Here is a 23279-nt window from a genome sequence, read left to right as displayed (position 1 = left end):
CATGGCCACATCCATGAAGCTGGATCCTTTGCTGAAGTGATCCATATTCACCACCTTACTGGTTGGGAAGAGCTACCTTAATGGATTCTCTACCTGTCAACTCCTTTCAATAGACAGGATCACCAATGGCCCAGTGCAAGTTTGTTCCCATCTAGAGAACAATCGTTCTTAAACTGTTCTGTTCTGTTCAATTTGTTCCTCAATATATTTTCCACCAAGAATGTGAATGTCTTGACTCTTTTTAAAAAGCACCAATTCATAACAAAGGCCTGAAGAAGGCTATAAAAATTCTGGAAATCTTGCTTTTTAGTAAAGCTATTTGGTACAATGACAGAGAGGCCACTATGGGGGAACAGAGAATTGAATTAGTTGACATATAGTGATAAGGGTTTCCAAGTAATTTCATCCTGAACAGGAGATGAAGGAGATTGTTGTAGAGGACTCAGACTATGGACAGAAGTACAGAGCCCTTATTATACTCTTCCCGCTTTGCTTTAACAAGGAAATATGGAAGAATTGGACTAACAGGCAACAGAAGCTTTGTAGTACTCAAGCCAGATGCCCAGAAGGCCCAGTAAGCAGTAGAGGGCTGCTGTAAGCATCACCCACAAGGCGCCTGGCTTCCCCCTGCACAAGCTCGAGAAAATGATCTGTGGGTGAGAGTCAAACAAGCTCCAGGAACAGCCTCAAGGGTAAAGAGAATGATAAATGGTCATGACTAAGGGAAAAGTCAACTACTGATCTAAGTAGTGATGGGAAACTGTTTCCTTTACAGCAAAGATAACCAGCCTTATCTAGATAGTCATATTGTCTTATTTCTAATTTGGCCTAGAATGCCACATCTTCGTTTCATTCTGAGGTTTAAGCAGATTCATTTGTAAGGGCTAAGGTAACAAATTAGTACAGGCTGGGTGGTGTGAAACAATGAAAACTTACTGTCTCACCATCTGGAATTTGAAATCAAGGTGGTGGCACATCACACTGCCTCCAAAGGCTCTTGGGGAAATTTTGTTCTTTGCTTCTTCTAGTTTCTAGAGGCTCCAGGTATTCCTTAATTGCATTGCTTGGATCTCTGCCTCCACCTTCACGTGGCCTTCTCTTCCTCTCTCCGTGTGCACCTCTCCCTTCTGTCTCTTATAAGGACATTTGTAAGTGGATTCACAGCCCACCTAGTCAATTCATGGTTATCTCCTCTCAAGATCATTAGCTTAATTAGATCTGTAAAAATGCTTCCTCCAAATCAGGTTACATTCATAGGGTATGAGAATTAGGATGTGGACATTTTGGGGAACTGCCATTTAACCCCCTACAATAAGAAAAAAAACTGCTTTCATGATCTGGGGTTTGGGGGAATCTAGTGATTTTAAGGAAGATTCCTAGCAGGCCAGATGCTGGGCTATGTTGGGGTAAACCCAGTTTCCCTACTAACATGTTTCTAGGAGGGGTTCACTACCCCATTCTCAAGAGAGAGTGGGACTGGAGTTCCTCTTGTACTCCTTTGCACCCCCACATTCATGCATGCTGATGAGAGGGTCACAGATTAATGTGTCAGTGGAGACTATGGAAGGTTTGATGTCTCTTAATAGAGACTGGGGCTGTTGCATGGATAAGCAGACAGACTATTCCTCCTCAACTGAAGCATCATGGGGCAGCCAGTGAAATTATTTGGACTGACTGCTGAAAACCCAGCTTTGCTGGAGATGGGTCTAAGGTCTAGATTTCAGGGTAAGTTGCAAATACCTCATATCAACCACAGGTCTGGGCTTTGCTCTCCAGCATTGTTTTTCAGAGACCTTGAATTTGGAGGAGTTGGACACTGGCCTTGCCTATTATAAATCCATTGTTTCATTTTATAATCACCTGTTTCTGCACCTCTATTTTCAACTGGATAAGGGTACTCATGAAAGGAAGAGGTTGGATTCAAGTCCCCAAATGCCACTTTACTATTTCTCTAGCTTGTACATATTGCTTCCCCAGCTAAGGTGGACCACTTACCGGCTCTCACCTGTGGAAACCGAAGGTTTATTATGTAGAAAAGACAATCAGCATTTACTGGTGTGACCTTGCAAACTAAAACTTAGAACGTAATAACACATATATAATTCAAGAGGTGAATTGCATAAGAAAAGTTCTGGGCTTGGCTGTAAATACTTGACAGCAAAATGTCAGATAAAATCTTAAATATTTACGCAGCCATGATGACCATAAAATATCAGTCATTCCTTAGAATAAAAGAATAAAGAACTACCCTCATAATAGTGAAAAACCAGAAATGACCTACATGTCTATCAATAGGGGGTGGTGAAATGAATTTGGGTACCTCCATACTTAAAGTTAGTATTCAGCTACCAGGAAAAAAAGAAAAAGACACATCACATAAAAATAGAATGATGTGTAGCATAGGATCCCATTTCGTTTTGTTGTGTTGTTTATAGGATCTCATTTCTGATAAAAGAAACCATATATTTCTATATGCTCAAGAACAGAAAAATGCTAGAAAAAAGTCTACAGAATTTCACACTGAGCAGATAGGAACTGTCACCTCTGGGAAGGGAGGAGGGCATAGGGGTAGCAAGAGGGTAAGGGGATGGGGAGATTCACATTTGAGGAACTGTCTAATTTTCGATGTTCAGAATGCATTGCCTTATTACTTGTAGTATTTAAACAATCAAATGAATTATTTATTTCATTTCTTAAAAGGGCAAGAGGCAATCACTAGAGATTTCAGAGGCCATAAAAGGGCAGCTGGGTTTCATCAAAAGTAATAGACACTGGAGCGGGCAATGGTGGCTCAGTGGTAGAGTTCTAGCCTGCCATGTCAAAGAGCCAGGTTCATTTCCCAGTGCCTGCCCATGCAAAAAAATAAATAAATAAAAAATAATAGACACTGATAAATTTCATAACCAAAACAAACTCTCTCTCTCTCGCTCCACACACACACACATATCTATATATGCATGTACATACATACATGCATGCATACTTATGCATGTATGTGTGTATATATATAGAATTATAAAAATTATATGAATTTATTGACAATGATCTAATTTAATCATACATTTTATAGATTTTATTGAGCAATTTGTAATTATTATAATTCTTTTCAGAATGTTTTTTTTTTCCTTTTAAACAAGCACAACTTGTGTTTAACAAAAGAATTCTCTCCCGGCCCTTCCATCCTGCTGCTGCAGGTTCCATCCTGGATGTGGGTTGGAGTAGGTTAGCCCAGCATTCCGGGTGATCCCAGCAGCAAGTCCTTTTCCATGCAACTAGTGTAGCTAGAGAAACCTCTAGTCTTGACTCCGACAGAAAGAAAAGGCCACATGGCACGGAGAACGAGCAAGGCTTTGAAAATCAGGTCGACCAAGTTGAGCATTATGGCTCTGCCAATTTGTAATTACAGGGCCTGGCAGAGTAATTGGATTTCACTGCAAAATAAGGAAAAACATAAATACTACAGAGGGTTAACGTTAGTATTCAGCGAGGAAACACACAGCAGAAATCCAGTTCCAACTGGCTCTGGCATGGAGTGTGACTCACTGAATACTGCCCCTTGCCTTAGCTGCTTTTGGTGGGCAAGGATAGTCTGCCTTGCTCTTTCCTGAGTGAGAGGCTCTGTGCTTTGAGCGGAGAGTAGCTGGACTGGCTTTACCTGCTAACACTGCCCAAGGGGTCAAATGCAAACCCATTACCAGGTTTATAACCTTGCCCAGGGACAGGGTCAAATATAAATTCTCTTACTAGATGTTTCCAAGCCCCAAGTAAACACACGCCACCTTCTTCACATCTTTCTTATCTCATGGCTTTTGTTACTGCAATTGCTTTACAATGATTCTTTATTTAGTTCAATTAAAGTACATTTTCTTTCCTCTTCTTTTTGGAGCAAGGCCAATGGCATGTAAGAAGTTTGTAGAATTCCTTAAGGAAAATGTCACCCTTCCATTCTTATGGCATCTGGGTGGTTCAGAATTATATGTCTTATTAGTAAGACTCCAACATCTTCCCTTTTGTTTTTGTCCCTGTGCTGTTGCTGATGTCTTCAACAGCCGGTCATACCTTCCTTAGTATTCATGATTCCCGAAGGCTGGGGACACTGCTCCAAATTTCCCTGGGTGAATCAGATGCTAAAAATAGGCAGCACTCTTTTCTTATGAAACCCAAACCCCTTCCCACCCTCTAGTCTCCATGGTTCGCTCACTACTGCCAGTGCCTGCCAGCACCTTCCTTTGCCACCGCAGGCGTCCTATCCACCAACAGACCACAGTAAAGAGCTGTGGAGTGAGAGTGAGATCTCAAGAGACTGGTGAACATTGCTGCACGCAGACCAGAAAGCTTAGAGACTGAAAGGGCAGTGCACACTGGCCAGGATCATTGGGAGAATTAAATTACAGAACGTTCAGGGAGTGCCCAAGATAGCACCTGGCTCTGAGTAGTGCTGGCGGCGAAGATAGTAACTTCACCTCCTTGTCCTCTCTTCTCTTTTCCTTCTTCTTCCTGCTCCTCCCCTTCCTTGTCCTATTACATATTATTATTTTAACATGAATAGCAGCCCTCATTTCTAGAGTTCTTATTAAGCATCTGACCCTATGCTAGAGGTTTACCCACAACATTGAGTTTAACCCTTAAAACTGCTTTGCCTGCCTCTTCTACTGCTCCTACTCTATAGTCCAGCACCATCCACAGAACTATGAACCAGTGGCCACATTAAAAAAAGTAAAAAGAAACAGGTGAAATTAACTTTAATAATAAATTGTCTTTGACTCATTACATCTGCGCTGTCAGTTCAACATGTGATGAATACAAAATGCTAGTAATGCAATGTTTTGCAGTCTTATTTTTCATATTGTATTTATAGTGCATTGGGGGACTCCATGCTTGTAGCACAGGTCAGGTCACACCCTGAAAATGGGACACAGTAACTGTAGGTGGCTGGTGACTACCAGCAACTGCACAAGGCCTGCAGATGGATCAGTGAGAGTAAATGCCTTGGGTCAATTTGTGTCCCCCAGAACTCATGTCCCTCCCAGAGCCACATGATGTGATATTATTTCAAAATAGGATCATTGCAGATAAAATGAGCTAATTAAGATGAGGTCATACTGGACGAAGGTGGGCCCTTCGTTCAACACAGCTGGTATCCTTATAAAAGTAGGAAAGGCATAGCCACACATGGTGAAAAAGACACCTGTGTGAAGACAGAATCAGAGAGTGGAGTGATGCTGCCACAAGCCAAGGACAGCCAAGGGTGTCCAGTAATGGCTAGACACTAGGAAGAGGCAAGGGAGCCTCTTCTACAGGCTGCAGAGGAAGTGTGCTCCTGCCAACAACTTGAGCCCAGACTTCTGGCCTCCGAAACTGTGAAAGAATACATTGTGGTTGTTTTTAGCTTCTCAGTTTGCAGTACTTTTTTATGGCATCCCTTGGAAAATAACACAGTCATTCATTTTCCAAGCTTTCATGGTTCAGAAGTGGTAGGATCAGGAGTTAAACTATGCCAGTCGAGTTCCAAGACCTGCACCATGTGATGACAGACACACAATTAGATAGAAGCACAAGGGCATCATAGAATTGCTGCTGGGTATCCATGGAGAATGACCATAAGGTTTGAAGGATGACCGGAGACCTACCCCTTTGAGGCTCACAGGGTGTACCCCATGTCTCAGAGTACACACCATCTCTCCAACCAGCCTATCACAACTAATGTGCACCTGACTTTTTCAGGGGTGCACATATCTGTCTCTTTCTGTCTCTTACTCTCTCTCTGAAAAAAAGTAAAAGCTTTTAGATGCAGCTTAGCTCTGAGGCACACACCCCTCCAACATCCCTTCCCAGAGGCACCTCTTTCCACTAGGTGTGTCCTTTCTACTTACAAACCGACTCACGTCAGTCTTGGCAAGTCTGGAATGTCCTAGGGAGTGGAATGACTAATCGGGACTGGTCTCTGGGGACAGTGTGCCACTAGCTTATTCGCTACAGGAAAGGGCAGATAAGCCTCAGTAATCTCTCCAAATCACTGTGAATTGCTTGGCCGAACCCCACATGCTTCTCTCCTACTGCACGTGCTCCCCAGCGCTGGAGCCCTTTGAACAGCATGTCTGCTGAGGTGACGGTGGCAATAGCAGCATGATGGGCCCGTCTTCTTTCTCCTTTTCTCCTCTTGGGGGAGGACACTGGGGAGCACTAAGCTTTTCTGAAAGGTGACAGCTTCCTGCCCTGTAAGCCAAAGACTCCCAAGAGCTGGCTGGAGATGACATTTTCCTATACTTGAGAAACAGACAACAATTTGAGATTTGGTATCCAGCTACATTTATTCAGTGAAGACATGGATCTTTGTGGTGTTCCAGATGCCCTCTCTGTATGCAGCCTGTGCCCCTGGGTGACAAATCTAATGTACTTCTACCACCTCAGATATGGAGATCCTGGTGCCCCAAAATCATGCTTCCCTAAAAGCTGAGCTGACCATCCCAGTTAAAGAGAAATGCAAAATCCATGATACTGTATATAATGTTCATTTCCTCTAAGGCATGGAGGCAAGAATAGATGGTGGTGGTGGCTATCTTAGGATGTCCTTGAGTGGCATAAGAAGTTGATAATGCTATTTAAGTTCCCTAGAATCAGACATACGTAAGTGCTTATACACAACATTGTATTTAATCCTTAAAACTACTCTGAAGGGTAGATATTACGTAAATTTATGAAATCCCCGTATGTGGGAACCACAGGTCTGCCACTTGCTGACTTGGATGAAACCTGGGAACCTCTGAAGGCTAAATAGAAATATCCAGATGGACATCATGTAAGAGGAAACAGTGGGAAAGCAGAGTGACAGCTCTGCCACTTCCTGAGGCACGTTGCTCACTTCCATTTCTGAAGTGGGTGTAGCAGCTTCTTCCCACCCTGATACCATCACTGAAATGATGCCAAAATTGACCAACAGGATTTACCATGTGGTGGCCATTGTGCAAAGTACTTTTTTGTGTGTGCATTACTCAATTTAATTCTCACTGTAACCCTGTTGGATGGTGCATCAGTCTGGATTCTCTGGAGAAGCAAAACCAATAGAATGTGTGTGTATATTAAGAGATTTACTATAAAGAATTGGCTCAGGCAATTCTGAAGATGACAAGTCTGAATTTTTATGGTAGATCAGAGGTTGGAAATTTGGGGAGGAGTAATACTGAAGGCTTTAGTCTGAATATGTAAGGGAGGCCAGGCAACACTGGAAGGTGTAGTATCCATACAGAATTCCTTCTGATTCTGGAAACCCTCAGTTTTTGCTGTTAAGACCTCCAACTGTTTGGCTGAGGCCCACCCAAACTGTGGAGGTGAATCTGCATTACTTCAGGTCAACTGATGGTAGATGCTAACCCATCAATACCTCTACAATAACAACTATAGCAATGTTTGACCAAGCAATTAGATACCATACCTTAGTCAATCAGATACATAAAATTAACCATCAAAGGTGGGGATAAATATTCCTACTATGGGGATAAGGAAATCAAGAGGAAGAAAGGAAAGACAATTTATCCAAAGTTGCATAGCTTGTAAGTGACATGGTTGGGATTCAAACCCAGGTCTGTCTAATTCCAAAGCTTACATTCATAACCACTGTGTCCTGGTCACTCACCCACCCAACAGTGATCACAATGCCTGCATAGAAAAAATGCAGCTGGCTCACAGATTACTGCCAAGTTACTCAAAGCACATATTCTATTAGAAAAGGTAGTTCACTGCTCACTTCTTCTCCACTATCTCCCTTTTGTCCAGCCTGCACTGTGTTAGGCATGAATGTCTTTTGTGTATGCATCATTTTATCACCTACTTCTCCATGTTGCATTCCTGTGAGGGGAGTTCTTATGAGCACACTAAGAGAGCAAAGTCTAAATAAGTTGGTGCTCAAGTGGAGACCAAATTTGTAAGAAGTCCTCATTCCTACTCTCTTTCTCCAGACCCCTACTCAAATTGGATTAGCAACCACCACAAAAGGCAAGATGAGCACATTCAAAGTATCATCCTATGGAAGTTACAATTGCATTTGGCTGCAGAAAGGGGACCAAAATGAATTTGGTCAATATACATGGTGAGCCACAATGCATAGTGCTGGTTGAGATAATTGCTCAGCCAGCTTCTGGGCATGACTTGAGTCCTGTGTTGTAGCACAAGAAAATAGACTTGGCTTCAGCCACCCTGGAACCCATCTTGGCCTGCTGTTGATTAAAAGTGAGAAAACTGCACATTCTCATCTGCACAACCTTTATGAATATCTATCTATGGTTTGGTTCAGGTCCAGGCACAGACTTGAATTAAAGGTTGAAATTGATGACTCATAGCATCGCTGGAAATGCAGGCAAGAAAATTGGAGCTGCGAACTAGACAGAAAATGTGTCAGAATGAGAGGAAGAGACAGACGAGCGGACACTCAGACCCTGCTCAGATCTACAGTTTGCCCCGGCTGCCCCAGGAGCTCTCAGTAAGCTGTGGTGCTGTGGGCAGCAGAGGGCACTATTAATACATTCTGAAGTCAACACCACACTAGAAGAAACAAGAGGTTTAGAGTACAGCTGTGTAAAGTATATGGGTGGGGAAGGTCATGAGATATGGTCACCATCTTTATAATCTCAGTTCTCAAATTCAAAGAATAGCGAGGTTCCAAAGAGTGACTGTAGAGTGATATTGAGGCCTGTACTGATCTTAAGTTTTTAGGACCTACACATACTTGCCCATCTGTATTAAATAGAGTAATTATTATGTTCCAGCTTCGGGGTGCTAAATCCTTCAAATGTGTTATCTTATTCAGTTTTCAGTTCTACGTGGGTAAGTCCTGTTATACAATCACCTTTCCAGATAAGGGAACTGAGGCTTAGAAAGGTCAAGAGGTAGCACAAAGTTGCCAACCAGTAAGTGACAGTGTTGGGCTCTGAGACAGGTTCAGATGCCAAAGCCCACACTTGTCATCACTGTGCTTAAGCTCATCACAGACATCTTCCCTATAAGGTGAGAAGAAAACACCAATTCCTGGACTGCCAACAGGAACTGTAGGTAAGGTGAATTCAGTGTTGCTACATCTATGCCTCAGAAGGTGAGAAAAGTGAAGATGCTTAAACCCTGCTACAGCCCATCTTCCACCATCCTTTACCTAACCTTGTTCCAGCAGGAGTTCTGGGTTAAGAAGTGGGTGACTCTGTCAGAGATTAAATGGCCTTGGGGTGCCTCAGTTCTTACTGCCTCGTGTCTGACTGGTCTTGATTAGATCCTGTGCCCTTCTCTGCAGGGTATGGGGGGAAGAATGGGACAGTCAGTGCACTCTGTTGTACAGTCCACAAGGGCCTCATGAAATAGTAGGGGGAAAATTTCCCAAAATCTAGTAGAAGGGAGGAAGGCTAAATGCTAGACAAGCTGAATCACTGTCCATGGCAGACATCCTCAAGGTAGCCCAATTTCTCAGCATGCATAAAGTTGGAAATCATATATTGTTTGGTCCATCTCTTTCCAGAACATCTAGCACAACGAATGGCACATAGCAAATGTTCAATAAATGTGCATACATTAATCAACCAATAAATTGATGACAATGATGAGCAAATGGAATCAAGAAAACCAACAGACCCCAAATATGGTTTCCTTTTTAGAGGTGCCACCCATATGACCTTATAATCTTACCACCTTTAAAATAGTTCTTGTGGAAACTCCTATAGCTCTTCTGGATCTTTCCCAAAGCACTGCTATGGCTAATGATACTCATATCATGTTCCCATTATCTGAGAGGCACGCAGAGGCCATTCCTTTTGGAAATACTGACTCTCAGTGTTAGAAGTTCAGGACAGATTTTTCAGCCCAAATCCTTTCCTAGGAATGATGAATACATGGAGCTTTGTGCACCCCTTGCCCCTCTGAGACCCCATATTCAGGACAGATTTTGCTAATGCATCATGGCCCTCTTTTCATTTAGCTAAGACAACCAGCAGCAATCCATCAGATGGGGTCCACAAGGTAAAACTCAGTTTTTATGCCTAATCCAAGATATTTGAATTCACTGGTTCTGCATCAGAGCCAAGTGATTATCCAGCTTATCCCACTACCTCCATAGACAGGAAATACATTCTCTTCAAGACAGCATATTCTATCTTCAGAATTTTATTAGAAAACCTTTCTTAGGGATACCTCTGGGTGAAAACAGAGACAGACCACCTGTGCCTGCTATGCCTGCCTCTTTCCAAATTTTTATTAAAAATACTCCTGAAGCTACAAACAACAGACTGCAGCTGGCCTTTGCAGAAAATGCCATGATGAAAATCCAAAGGGAATTTTCTCTAATTGCATTGACAATAGGGATTGATGGAAAGCACATTTTTTGGAATGCATGCCATATGTTCTACCCTCTAATCCAGCACAGCAAAAATGCCCCCAAAGAAAGTAGGAAACATTTCAGCCCCTTATGCCGTTAAATTTCACTTCATGCCCCTTAATTTCTATACCACCCAAGAAGGAAATGGAAGTCAACCCCCAGGAACAAACTTCTGATATACCTAGACTAGGATCTTGGAAGGGCCCTTCTTCTCTCCCCATCAATGACCCCTCTTTATCTGCATTCATGTAAAGACAATAACATCAGTACGTGCTGTGACAAGAATTAGATTTGATTTCTGAGATTCTTGACTACTGAAAGAAAAACCCTGTTATTGCAATGTGGTCTCTCATGTTCATAATGTATAACGAAGCACAGCAAATAGTAATAGTGCCTTAGAAACCAAAGTGGGGGAAGAAAAGCCCTTCTCTCAGTCCAGCAGGATTGCACTAATCAATTACCTGCTGGCTCGGCATGTAAAGTGTGCTTGTGCATATGCACATCTACCGAGATCTGAGCAGAGACAGGTCGACGTCAACACCTGAGGGGACACTGAAGGGGGCCCATGGATGTTCTGCCAGGGCTGTTGACAAGGCACCTGCCCCTCTAAGCAACACTGGTGGGGCTGCAGTAGTGCAGTACCCAGAGCAAAGGAGCTGCTAGTAAAAGAATGATGGATGAATGGATGGTAAAATGATCAAACTTCAGCGGATAATAGGCATAGCAGAAAAAAAGAACATGTGCTGGTTTAAAGTTGTTATGTACCCCAGAAAAGTTGTTATGGACCCTTTTAATCCATCCATGAGGGTCCAGACTTGTTGTGGGTAGGCCTTTTGGTTAGGTGATTTCACGTGGGATGTGACCCAGCACATTCAAGATGGGTCTTAATCCTTTTAGTGGAGTCTTTTATAAGAGGATAAAGGGCAGAAAAAGACCGGAATGCTGAGAGAGACAGCCATGGAAGCCAGAAGCTGAGAGCAACAAAATCTGGGAGGAAAGATCAGCAGACACTGGCCATGTGCCTTCCCATGAGACAGAGGAGTCCCAGAGGCCAGCAGCCTTTCTTCAAAGGTATTCCCTGATGATACCTTAATTTGGACATTTTCATGGTCTTTGAATTGTAACTTGTAACTGAATAAATTCCCATTGTAAAAGCCAACCCATTTCTGGTATATTGCATTCCAGCAGCTTTAGCAAACCAAAATAGAAGCTATCTCTCAAAATTAAGAAGTGAGCATGGGTTTTGCAGAGCCAGGCCAGGGAGCTGTGGCAAAGATCAGACGGAGCAGGTGAGAAAGAGGCAAAGCTGAAGAACTTCTACTGGTTCTCACTGGGAAGCCAGAGACTCAATAGCAGAACCAAGATCCTCCCTGGAGGCAGTGAATAGAAGGGGCAAAGTTGAAAGTAATCAGTCAAGGACCTACAAGCCCTGAGAATCTCCAGTTGGACCAAGAACCTGGGACACGTCTCCAAGGCTCCCTTCTTCCCTGACTATCTAAATAGTCACTATCCTTCCTTTTGTTCATTATCCCCTAACTTCACTGTGCTTTTCTTCACAGTTATTTGTGTGCAGGTTTCTTGTCTGTCTCTCCTGGACTGGAATGTGAGCCTTGGGGCAGTGTCCTTTTCTGTCCACTGCTGAATCCTGGGCACATGGAGAAGAATTAGGCATGCAGGAGGTGCTTAATAAGTACTTACTACATAGTGCATGAGGAGATGAAGGCAAGAAAAGGTTACAACCAATTATTGTTTACTTTTTCAAAGCAAGGGTGGCTTAAGAATATGAATTGTGCCAATATAATGCATCATATCAATATATAAATTTTAAATGTAAATTGAAAAATAAGTCAATAAAATGTTATAATTAAAAGCAAAACTCTTAGTATATTAGAAATAAAATAAAATCAGTTTAATTTTAAAAAGCTAAGTTAACTGTCATTATTATATTAAATGGTGAAATGCTAGCAACTTTCCTCCTACAATAAGAAATGGGATAATAGCACATAACACCCAAAATTATTTAAAATTTTTCTGGAAGTCCTAGTTCATTGAATAAGTTCCATACTGAACTATATATCTGAATGTGGCTTAAAAGGGAAATTTTAGGTTGAATATATGTTACTAGAATTAAATTTTTAAAAACAGCAACATAGTAACTGTTCAGCACAAAGAATGATCCCTAACGTAAGTCATGGACTATGGTTAATAGTGCAATTATAATAATGTTGTTTCCTCAATTGAAACAAATGTACCTCTCCAAGGTGTTAATAATAGCATGGTATATAGGAATCTCTGTATTTTTTGTTAGTTCGTTTGTTTTTGGCATGGGCAGGCACCGAGAATTGAACTCAGGTCTCCAGCATGGCAGGCAAAAATTCTGCGACTGAGCCACTGTCGCACTGCCCAAGAATCTTTGTATTTTATGCCTAGTTTTTCTGTAAACCAACACTTTCTCTAATAATAAATACATAGGTAAATTGAGATAGATTGAAGAGATAAATGTATACAATACATAAGTGTTTTTAAAGAGTGAATAATTAGCTGATCTTGTTTAAAGTATCAAAACATCAAAGCCTTGAAACAATGAAAGCACAAGAAAAAAAGACATGTATTTTGACTATCCAAAAATTAAAGCTCTTTCTCTCACTTTTAAGAGTAACAAAATGGGAGAACTTTTGCATAAAAGAAACAAATTGTGTAAGTGTACATGTATTATACTTCAATTAAAAAATTAAATATTACAAAGTAATAATGTCCCATTACATAAAGAGGGCTTTTAATCAACAATAAAAGTACTTATGCTAAATTTTCAAAATTATGAAAGTTGCGAAGAGCTGAATTTCAAAAGAAATACAACTGTATAAATAACGTATTTGATTATTAAATTTATCCAAAGTGAAAAATAAAACAATAAAATAGTACTTTATTTCGCATCTTCTTCACGGTTATGCTCTAGGCTTTTAAGGTAGAGTACAGCAATTACTGTTACTGGCCAGTGGCAGGAGAATGATTATTGAAAGCCAATTGACATCAACTCTTCTCCCACTTTTAATCCATTTTCTACACTATATCCAAAGTAACCTTCTCAAAAGGCAAATATGACCATGCTACTTCTTTATCTAAAACTCTCAAGAATTGTCCATTGCTTCTAGAATGGAGACCCAAAGAATGGCCTTTTATGATCTGGTCCCTGCCCATCCCTGAGTCTTATCTGCCAACGTTTGTCCTACATCAATAAGTGCCATCCCCACTATAGCTGCCCTTACCCTCTCACTGCAGCCTCTACTAGGGCAATCCTTTTGCCAAGTGCATTCCTCCCTTCTTCCAACTAATCTTTATTCTTCTAGGCCGTAGCTCAATCTAAGGAGAGAAGTTTTTCCAATCAAGTTCTAGACCTCTGCCTGCTAGCACATGTCACAGTTGAATTTTACATTTGTTGGATTGGTTATTTAATCAACATCTCTCTCTCCTTCTCTAGACCCTGAACTCCCAGGGAGCAACCACCAATCCCTGGTTTCATCTTTATATCATGAGGACCTGACCCACAGAAGGTGTTCAATAAATGTTTACTGATAGAAATGTATTGTCTAATAATGCAGAATTAGCAAATTGCTCCAGTTCTTCTTGACTTCTCTTAAAATAGCCTAAAGCCTCACCCTAGGCATGGTGCGCTGAGGCAAAGAGGGACACATCTCAAGTTTGAGCCCAAGTATATGGTGGAACAACAGTGAAATCACTATCCTCCAGCATACCTTCGTTGGGCCATGTCATTTCCATTTTCATTCTAGGCACTCGCATTCCTGGAATTCAAGGGGGGATACTACATTTATCTCTCCTAAGCCCCCACTTATTAAATTAATCCCATACTTTCTACCTTTTTTACAATCCTTTGGAATCCTGATTTTGTCATATTACATTTCTTATAGCTCTCAACTTTCATGTCCCCCACAATTAATTTGCATTCAAATTATTGATAGAGTTGTTATAATTATAGGGATGCCTATAAAAATATAATGTCTTGAGCCCTTACTTAAAAAAAACTCAGGACCTGTGAGTTTTGGACTTGCCAATCCCCACAGTCATGTTAGCCAATTCACATAGTAAATTTCATAATATTTACAAATATATGTCTATATCTAATTTGTGCCTATCTCTGTCTTATCTATATCTATAATCTCTTTTTGGTTCTGTTCCCTGGAGAACCCTGACTAATGGAGGGGAGCACACTCTTTAAAACCTGCATGGTTGTGAGCTTGTTTGCATACCAATTCCTGTCACCTTCATAGTAACATAATGAAATGGGCATTTTCATCCCAGTTTTTAGAGATGGTAGACCTGGGGGTCTGAGGATCAGATCTCCCTGCATATTAAGTGAAGGACAGGGATTTGAACTAAGACATCTCTCCCTCCTTAGGCTTCTGACAAGACTTTAGTGGTTTTCAAACTTTTCTTAAGCTTATTATAAATCTTACATGTAAGTCTACAAAACAGATAAAATCAAAATGGAGCTCTGCATAACACAGCTTAAAGCTACCGCAGTATATCAGGCTGATTTCCACCAAAGGTGGCCAAAATCAGATGCCTGGTGAACCCTAGAAACCTCTATTAGATATACAATATATTTATCATTCACATGTTCCGCAACATTCAACAATGATGGAAATATTCTATTCTGTGCTGCTTGGAAACTGAAATTTTTAAATTTAAATTTTGTTATTTTACATTTAAATAAACACACATGCCTAGTGACTACAATATTAGCAACACCTATCTAGAAATTGTGAATTGACCTTATTACAGCAGCCTGTATTCCATTATTCCTTATATTCTCCAAAACATAATACATTAAATATAAAATGTCAGCTCGCAACCATGCAGGTTTTAAAGAGTGTGCTCCCCTCCATTAGTCAGGGTTCTCCAGGGAACAGAACCAAAAAGAGATTATAGATATAGATAAGACAGAGATAGGCACAAATTAGATATAGACATATATTTGTAAATATTATGAGATTTACTATATGAATTGGCTAATGTGACTGTGGGGATTGGCAAGTCCAAATTCTGTGGAATAGACTGTAAGGTGGGAACTCAGTTGAAGGTTTTGATGAATTCCCCAGGAGAAGCACTGAAGTAGAGACAGAAATTCTTTCTGACTGCTGAAATTATCAGTTCTCCTTATAAGACCTCTACTGATCGGATGAAACTCCTCTCATTGCTGAAGACAATCTCGGTGATTGACTGTAGATGTAATCAGGCATAGACACAATTAGAGACTAATGATTTAAATCCATGAACTACCCTTACAGAAATAATCAAGTCAGTGTTTCCTTGGCCATACAGCTGGAAACTATAACCTAGCTAAGTTGACACATGAATTTAACCATCACAGTCCATCCTTTGTCAGTGGGGTCCCATACATCTCCTTAAATAATACTTACTTTCTACATAAAAATAGTAATAGTCATACTTTTACCTAACATAATTAAAATGTATTGTGTACAAACAGAAATGTGCTAACTCTTTCCCAAGGATCTTAGGTAATTCCATTCTTCAATTTGATGTCCTGGAACTTAAATACTATGACATAAAGTTACTATAACTTACGTAAAAGGAGATAGTGAAGAAAACAGAGATATTTATAATATATATAAAAGTATTTATGTCAATGAACGTAGCTCATATTTATAACTAACTTTTTTCGCTATTTATTCCATACTCCCTTTACTCTCAGCAAGCACCTAAGCTGGTCTTGATTCTTTACCTGGTGGGGTAAACCAAACCTTCATTCCCAAAGGGTCTCAGTCTTTAGTAACCCTGCCTGCATTAGGTTGTTTCAGTTTTTGCTGATTTAAATAATAGCACATGGTGGTACTAAGAGATACACTAGGGAATCTCCTGCATTCCAGGCAAACTCCTCTTTACTTCCAATGTGTAATAGCAGTCCTATTTCTCCTTGATAATTAGGATTAATCACCCAAGCCAGAACAGTAACTCCCTTCTTTTCCTGATGATTCAGAGGCATGAGGAGCCCAAAGTGGCCAGATGACAGTCTTAGCTTCCAGTTCAATGGAATCATTGTTGTGTCTCCTGGTGGAAGCACTTCTCTGTTTTGAACTAAGACCTGTAGACACGAGCAGAACTTAAGGTTATGGGACAGGAAGAAACAATTTTTCTAGTAAATAATTAGGGGTAATAGTGAGTGGTGCAACTCTCCTTTCCACTCTTTGATTCCTGGACCCATGGATCCTGGCCATGGGAGACACAGCACCATACGGTGGATACTATTTAAAATACATACAGTCTTCTGGAGAATATTGGTTCAATCTACAAGGTACTGCCACCCAGTTGACACCATAATTGATTCTTCAAAAGACCAATCTATTGTTCTATCAGTCCAGCATCTTCACTGGACTGTCTTAACCGTGAATTCCATGAGCATGTGCCCATCTCTCCACTTTATTGCAGCAAAGTGGGATTCCTTGATCAGAAGCAATGCTGTGTGGAATACAATGGCAGAGGATAAGACATTCTGCATGTTCATGGATGGTTGTTTTGGCAGAAGCATTGTGTGCAGGGGAGGCAAATCTGTATCTGAAGTATGTGTCTGTACAAGTAAGAATAAAAAGTTGCCCCTTTCTTGGTAGAAGTCAACCTCTTCAGATAGAGAAGGGATGGCTGATTCCTCAGGGAAGACTAGAGGTCAAGTGGTTGATTCCTCAGGAAAGAGCATTACAGCATTATGTAGCAAAGAACTTACAGCAGGATCCAGGGTTACAGTGGCCCCATCATCAACAATATCTGCTTTTATGTCCTGATTGCAATTTCAGAATCCCATTCTTTCCCCATCAATGCCATCAGTTTAAAAGTAGATACCTTGAAAGGTTGGGAATTCAATTTACATTATAGTTCAGCCACTCACACAACAAGACTCTGGGTCTGGTTTATATAAATCTCAAGTCTGTAACTACAAGAAATATGTTTCTTTCAGGCATACACAGAAAATTTCATGCTTTTCACATGACCCTTGAGCTGGGAATTTGAAGACTTGATCAACCCTTTCTTCAACAATTGTATCTAGTATATTTAGGAACAACCTGCCAGCATTATAATACCTTTTAACTCCATAAATACACTGTCACTCAGAGCCTTGCCTCTTATAAGCATTTTCCAAAGTTGGTATTTCACATTTCTCTATTTCCAATTCTCACCATCAATTATCAATACCATCTTCATCACTGGAAGCAGAGTCATTAGTGGCTTTTAATCTAATCTTGTTAGAGAACCAGTTCCCAAAACCCCAACTCAGAAATCTCATCTTTAAAATTCTGTTTCTTGAGACCACTCCTGGTCCCCAAATCTACATTTGTCAGGGTTCTACATGAAAACAGACTTGAAAGTATATATAATGATATTCATTACAGCAATTGGTCTATGCAACTATGGGGATTAGCAAGTCTAAATTATGTAGAACAGGCTGCAATCTGGGAACTCCAATGACAATCTGATGAGTTCCCCAGGAGAGGCTGGATGGCTAAAGTACAGATAGAAATTCTTCTTTTTGACTTCTGAAATCATCACTTCCCCCTAAAATACCTTCAGCTGATTGGATGAGACTGCTCTCATTGCTGAATGCAGTCTCCTTTGTTGATTGTAAATGTAATCAGCTGTAGATGCAATCAACTGATTAATGATTGAAATCCATGAAAAACCCTCACAGTAACAATCAGGTCAGTGCTTGTTTGACCAAACTACTGTACACCAAAACCTAGCCAAGTTGAAACTCGAACTTAACATCACATCCCCAAAACAGCATGTGCACCCTAAGTTTCCCATCCTCCCATGTAGTTATGTTGAGGCCATATGACTTTATCTGACTGAAGAACTCTAAGTGGAAATGATGCATGTCTCTTTTAGGCTGAGGGAATTAAGACTCACTGTGACCGTCTCTTTCTCTCTCTCCTTGGAGACCATGTTTCCTTGATAGCATAAGTGTAATATGTGAGAAGGAACCTCACCTGAGGGAGAAGTAGGCCTTTATTGTCTTAAGCCACTAAGATTACAGAGTTAATTGTTACAGCAGCAGAGTGTTGCCTAGGCTGACTAATAAATGGTAAGAAGGACAGCACTTAGAATTCTTGGTAAAACAAGGAAAACAAACCAGCATCAGAATTAGGATTCAGAGGGTTGAGAAGCCAGAGACAATAGACCAAGGTGAGTCATAAAGAAATTCCATTAGCAATAGCACTGATTTTTGTGCCTTAGTCTGGTGGAGATAAGAGGCCTTTTTACAATCAGCTTCCCCCAAGTTAATAGCATAATTAGAAATGATAATCTCCATTCTGTTATCCTGCAGTTTGCTTCTAAAGAAAAGTTTTCCCACACCATGCAACCTTTTTCTTCTTTCCTTGTGAAACAGGCTTAAGCCAATTATGTTATATCTGTGGAGATGATAAACCTGCTTTAGCTATGATTCCCCAGGTAGCCCTGTATCCCTGGAGCTGTCATTTAGAAATTTGTTTAATGGAACAGATGTGGACCTTTGGTACCAGGGGTAATGTGGGAAATAGACATTTATAGCCATAGGTTGTCAGGTCTCTCTTTTGCTAGAGTCAATTCCTGGCTGGGATGACAACTCTGCTAAACGCTGGCGACTCTCTGTTCTTCCTCCTCCTTAAAGACTCAGTGACTACCAAAACCTAGCCAAGTTGAGACCATTAACTAAGACTCATTGCATCTTTAGCTAAAAAATAGGTTTCATTCAATAAATCTTTACAGAATGCCTTGTTCTCCCAGCTATGAAAGCCATTTGGAGATTCCCTGAGGGAAAATCTCAGGTCTTCCACTTAGAGGCTTCCATGACATCGTCCAGATGTCCACTGCCATCTCCATGTACTTTAAGGATTCAGGAAAACGTGTATTAGAATTCCAAATTTCACGGCCTTGTGAGAAGCTTTCAGGATCACATATTACAGTGTAATGTGAGGGAGCGGGTGTGGGAGACAGGAGGCAGGGTTTGAGTTCTAACTTTGCTACATGTTAGCTATGTGACTGTGAGCAAGTTAATTATCCTCTCCATGACTCAGTGTAAAGGACAATCAATAAGTGCTGCCTAAATCTCCTCGGACCCCCTTAATGATTTGCTGGGCCCTGCCACCTGTATGCTTTGTTCATCTTTCTCATGCCCTTTGGAAGACCATCCCGGTATTTCCCGAGCCACCTCTCCCAGCAAACCGCAAGAACCTCTAAAATCTCTTTTAGGGCAGCTGTAGTCAGTGGCAGGGCAGGAATAACAAGGTCAAGTGACCTTGACTCCTGGCCGGACAAACTCAGCTGTTTAATTACCCCCAGAGCTCCCACACAGGATCAGGCTAAGGCTGCAGCTTCATTTCAAATCTCACCCTTGCTGGGCTTCTTTCATGCCCTATTCTACTTCTTTCACTCCTATACAGATTTCCCCAGGGAACTATTTCTTTTTCTCTTTAACAAAATAATAAATCTTTATTCTAGAACAGTTTTAGATTTATAGAAAAATAGCAAGAATAATACAGAATTTCCAAACACCTCCTACCCAGTTTCCCCTATTATTAACATCTTGCATGAGAATGATACATTTGCCACAATTACTGAATCAATACTGAAACACTATTATTAACTAAAATCCATACTTTCAGATTTCCTTCATTTTTAATGTTCTTTGTTGTTCCAAGGTCTCAATCTGCCTACTATATGACATTTAGTCTTCATGTCTCCTTCAGCTCCTTTTGGCTGTGACAGCTTCATAGACTTTCCATGTTTGATGACAGTCTCAAGGAGTACTGGTCAGGTATTCCGTAGAATGTTCCTCAACTGAGATTCGGCTGCTATATTTCTCAAGATTATTATATTGGGGTTATGAGTTTTAGGGAGGAAGACCACAGAGGGAAAGTGATTTTCTCATTACATCATATCAAGGGTCCGTGCTATCAACATGACTTAGAGTTCTTCACCTCAATCACCTGGCTAAGGTCATGTTTGTCAGATTTCTCCACTGTAAAGTAACTTTTCCCCCTCACTTTCCATACTGTATTCTTTGGAAGGAAGTCACCATGTGCAGCCCACACTTAAGAAGAGGTGAGTTATGCTCCCCTTCCTTCAGAGTGCAGGATCTACATAAATTACTTGGAACTCTTCTTCATGATTTGTCTATTCTTCCCCATTTATTCGATCATTTATAGCAGTATGGATTCACAGGTATTTATTTTATATTTTGTGTTATAATTCAATATGACTTTATTTTTTTGCTCAATTCTTTTCCAGGTTTAGCCATTTGTTGTTCTTTCAGTTGACTTCTATGTCCCTTTGATACACTCCCATCATAGTGAGACATTTTTTAGCATGTCTTTACTTCTCTGGAACTAAAAGGTGCTACAAGCTCGTCCTATGTATTGCTTACCACAGACCTACAGTTAGTTAATTCTCCAAAGACACCTGGCTCCTTTTACTGGAGAATGATCACATAAATCAAGATTTGGGTGCCATGTGTGCTTGTGGTTTCTGGGCTGTCATTGCTTTGAGCCCCTCTCACCTAACAGAGAAAGGAAATATATGTGTATGTACTAACCTATGCATGTGAACATGTACAGAAATATTCCTATAAGCTGTATCTATATTAAGCTAAACATGAGCTCAGCATGAGCTGATGTCTCCAATTCTAATCCAGTACTATGTGAATCATTAATTTCAGCTTCCTCCTTTTGCTTGTCTATAACTCCCACACCAACAGTGAGATACCTGCCTCCCAACCATCAGTATCCATTTACTTAATTGTTCATTTCCTGTATGCAGATACAGTGGTTTCAGAGTTGTTTAACTGGACCCCTATGGGAGACAACTTTGTCACATTAGAGTACAGTACTTAGGTGGAGTTCCTCTTGCCATTAGTATTACTCATTTCCAAAGGAGTTCAGTCTCCACTCATTGCCAAAGGGACTTAGGTCGGCACCTTTCTACCCATCACCTTCAGGAAAGTTGTTTCAAACATTTGTAATACAGATAGATTCTTTTTCACATTTTGCATTCCATTCTGGCATCCCTCAACCTCTCCAATTATTATTTTTTAATTTTCATACTTTAAGTTTCTTTATTTGTGCTGTAAATTCTATGGGTTTTGAAAATGTACAGTTTCATATATCCACCAATACTGATTCATATTGAATAGGGTCACTGCCCTAAAAAATACCCTGTGCTTTATTTATACAACCCCTCCTACTTCTCCCACATCCTGTTTTCTGAATCTATAATTTTCCCTTTTTAAGAATATCATATTAATGGAATCATATAGTACGTAGCCTTTTCAGACTGGCATCTTCACTTAGCAATATGCAGTAAGATTCATCCATGATTTTACATGGCATGATAGCTCATTCCTTTTTATTGATGAATAGCTTTCCATTGTATAGCTTTACCACCACATGTTTACCCATTCATCTATTGAAGGTTATTTTTGTGCTTCCACTTTTGGGCAATTACGAATAAATCTGTCATAAACCTTCACATACAGATTATTTGTGTGGACATAACTTTTCAAATCAGTTCAGTAAGTACCTAGGAGTGTGATTCCCGAATTGGATGGTAAAACTGTACTTAGATTACTAATAAACCACCAAACTATTTTCCAAAGTGGCTGCATCATTTTGCCTTCTCACCAACAAGGAGAGTTCCTGTTGCTCCACATGCTTATCAGCAATTGATGGCATCAAATATATGGTTAAGAGGTGTTTTCTGTTACCTTATGGTTCTAATTCTCATTCCCCAAATGACTGATGATTTTGAGCAAAATTTCATGTGTTATTTGCCATCTTTAGATCTTCTTTGGTGGAAGGTCTAGACCTTTTGTCTACTTTTTAGTTGGGTTATTTAATTTCTTATTAAGTTTTAAGAATTTTTTATTTATTTTGATGATTCCTTTATCTGATATGTGTTTTTCAAATAACTTCTTCCAGTCTATGGACTGTCTTTTCACTTTTTAAAAAGTATCTTTGGCAGGAACTGAGTTAATTAAACTTCACTGACATTAATTAAAATATAATTACATTTAATTGTAATAAAGTCCAACTTAATTTTCTTCTTTCATAGATCATGCTTTTGATGTTTATCTAAAAACTCATTGCCAACCCCAAGTTCACATAGATTTTCTCCTATGACTTTTTGAAGTTTCATAGTTGTTCATTTTACTTTTAGGTCAACAATTCATTTGTGGTTAATATTTGTGTAATATACAAGGTCTGTCTCTAGATTTGTTTGTTTGTTGTCAGCATATGGATGTTCAATTACTCCAGCACTATTTGTTAAAAAGACTGTCCTTTCCCATTTCAATGTCCTTTGTGCCTTTGTAAAAGCTCAGTGGACAGTATTTGTGAATTCTATATCTGGTCATCTCTCCATTCTGTTCCATTGATCTATGTATGTATTCTTTTGCCAACACCATGCTTGTTGATTACTCTAGCTGTATAAGAAGTCTTGACATTGATTAGTGAGAGTGTTCCAACTGTGTTTTGCTTCTTCAGTATTGTGCTGACTATTCCAGGTCCTTTGCCTTTCCATATAAACTTTAGAACAAGTTTGTCGATATCTACAATATATTTCGGGGCTCTTTATTGAGATTACATTGACTCTATGGATCATGTTGGCAAGAATTGATATCTTAACAATTTTGAGTCTCCCAATCCATGAACATTATTTATATATTTTATCAGTGTTTTGTTTTGTAGTTTTCCACATATCAATCCTGAAAATATTTTGTTAGATGCGTATTTGTTTTAGTTTCCTAGGCTGCTCAGAGCAGATACCATGTAATGGTTTGGCTTAAACAATGGATATTTATTAATTTACAAACTTACAGTTTTGAAGCTGTGAAAATTTCTAAATCAAGGCATCATCAATGTGATAC

The 23279-nt window shown here is 40.0% G+C and overlaps 1 long non-coding RNA gene across 1 annotated transcript in view; it reads right to left on the bottom strand.

Moving 5' to 3' along the window:
• Positions 1 to 23279, bottom strand: part of LOC143659825 (uncharacterized) — a 185716-nt gene that overhangs the window by 10742 nt on the left and 151695 nt on the right. The gene's annotated exons all lie outside the window — the stretch shown is intronic.

This window comes from Tamandua tetradactyla, chromosome 16 (assembly GCF_023851605.1).
Source record: "Tamandua tetradactyla isolate mTamTet1 chromosome 16, mTamTet1.pri, whole genome shotgun sequence".
Lineage (NCBI taxonomy): Eukaryota > Metazoa > Chordata > Mammalia > Pilosa > Myrmecophagidae > Tamandua > Tamandua tetradactyla.
The sequence above is the reverse complement of the archived record's forward strand: the minus strand, read 5'-3'. Positions and strand labels throughout refer to the sequence as shown.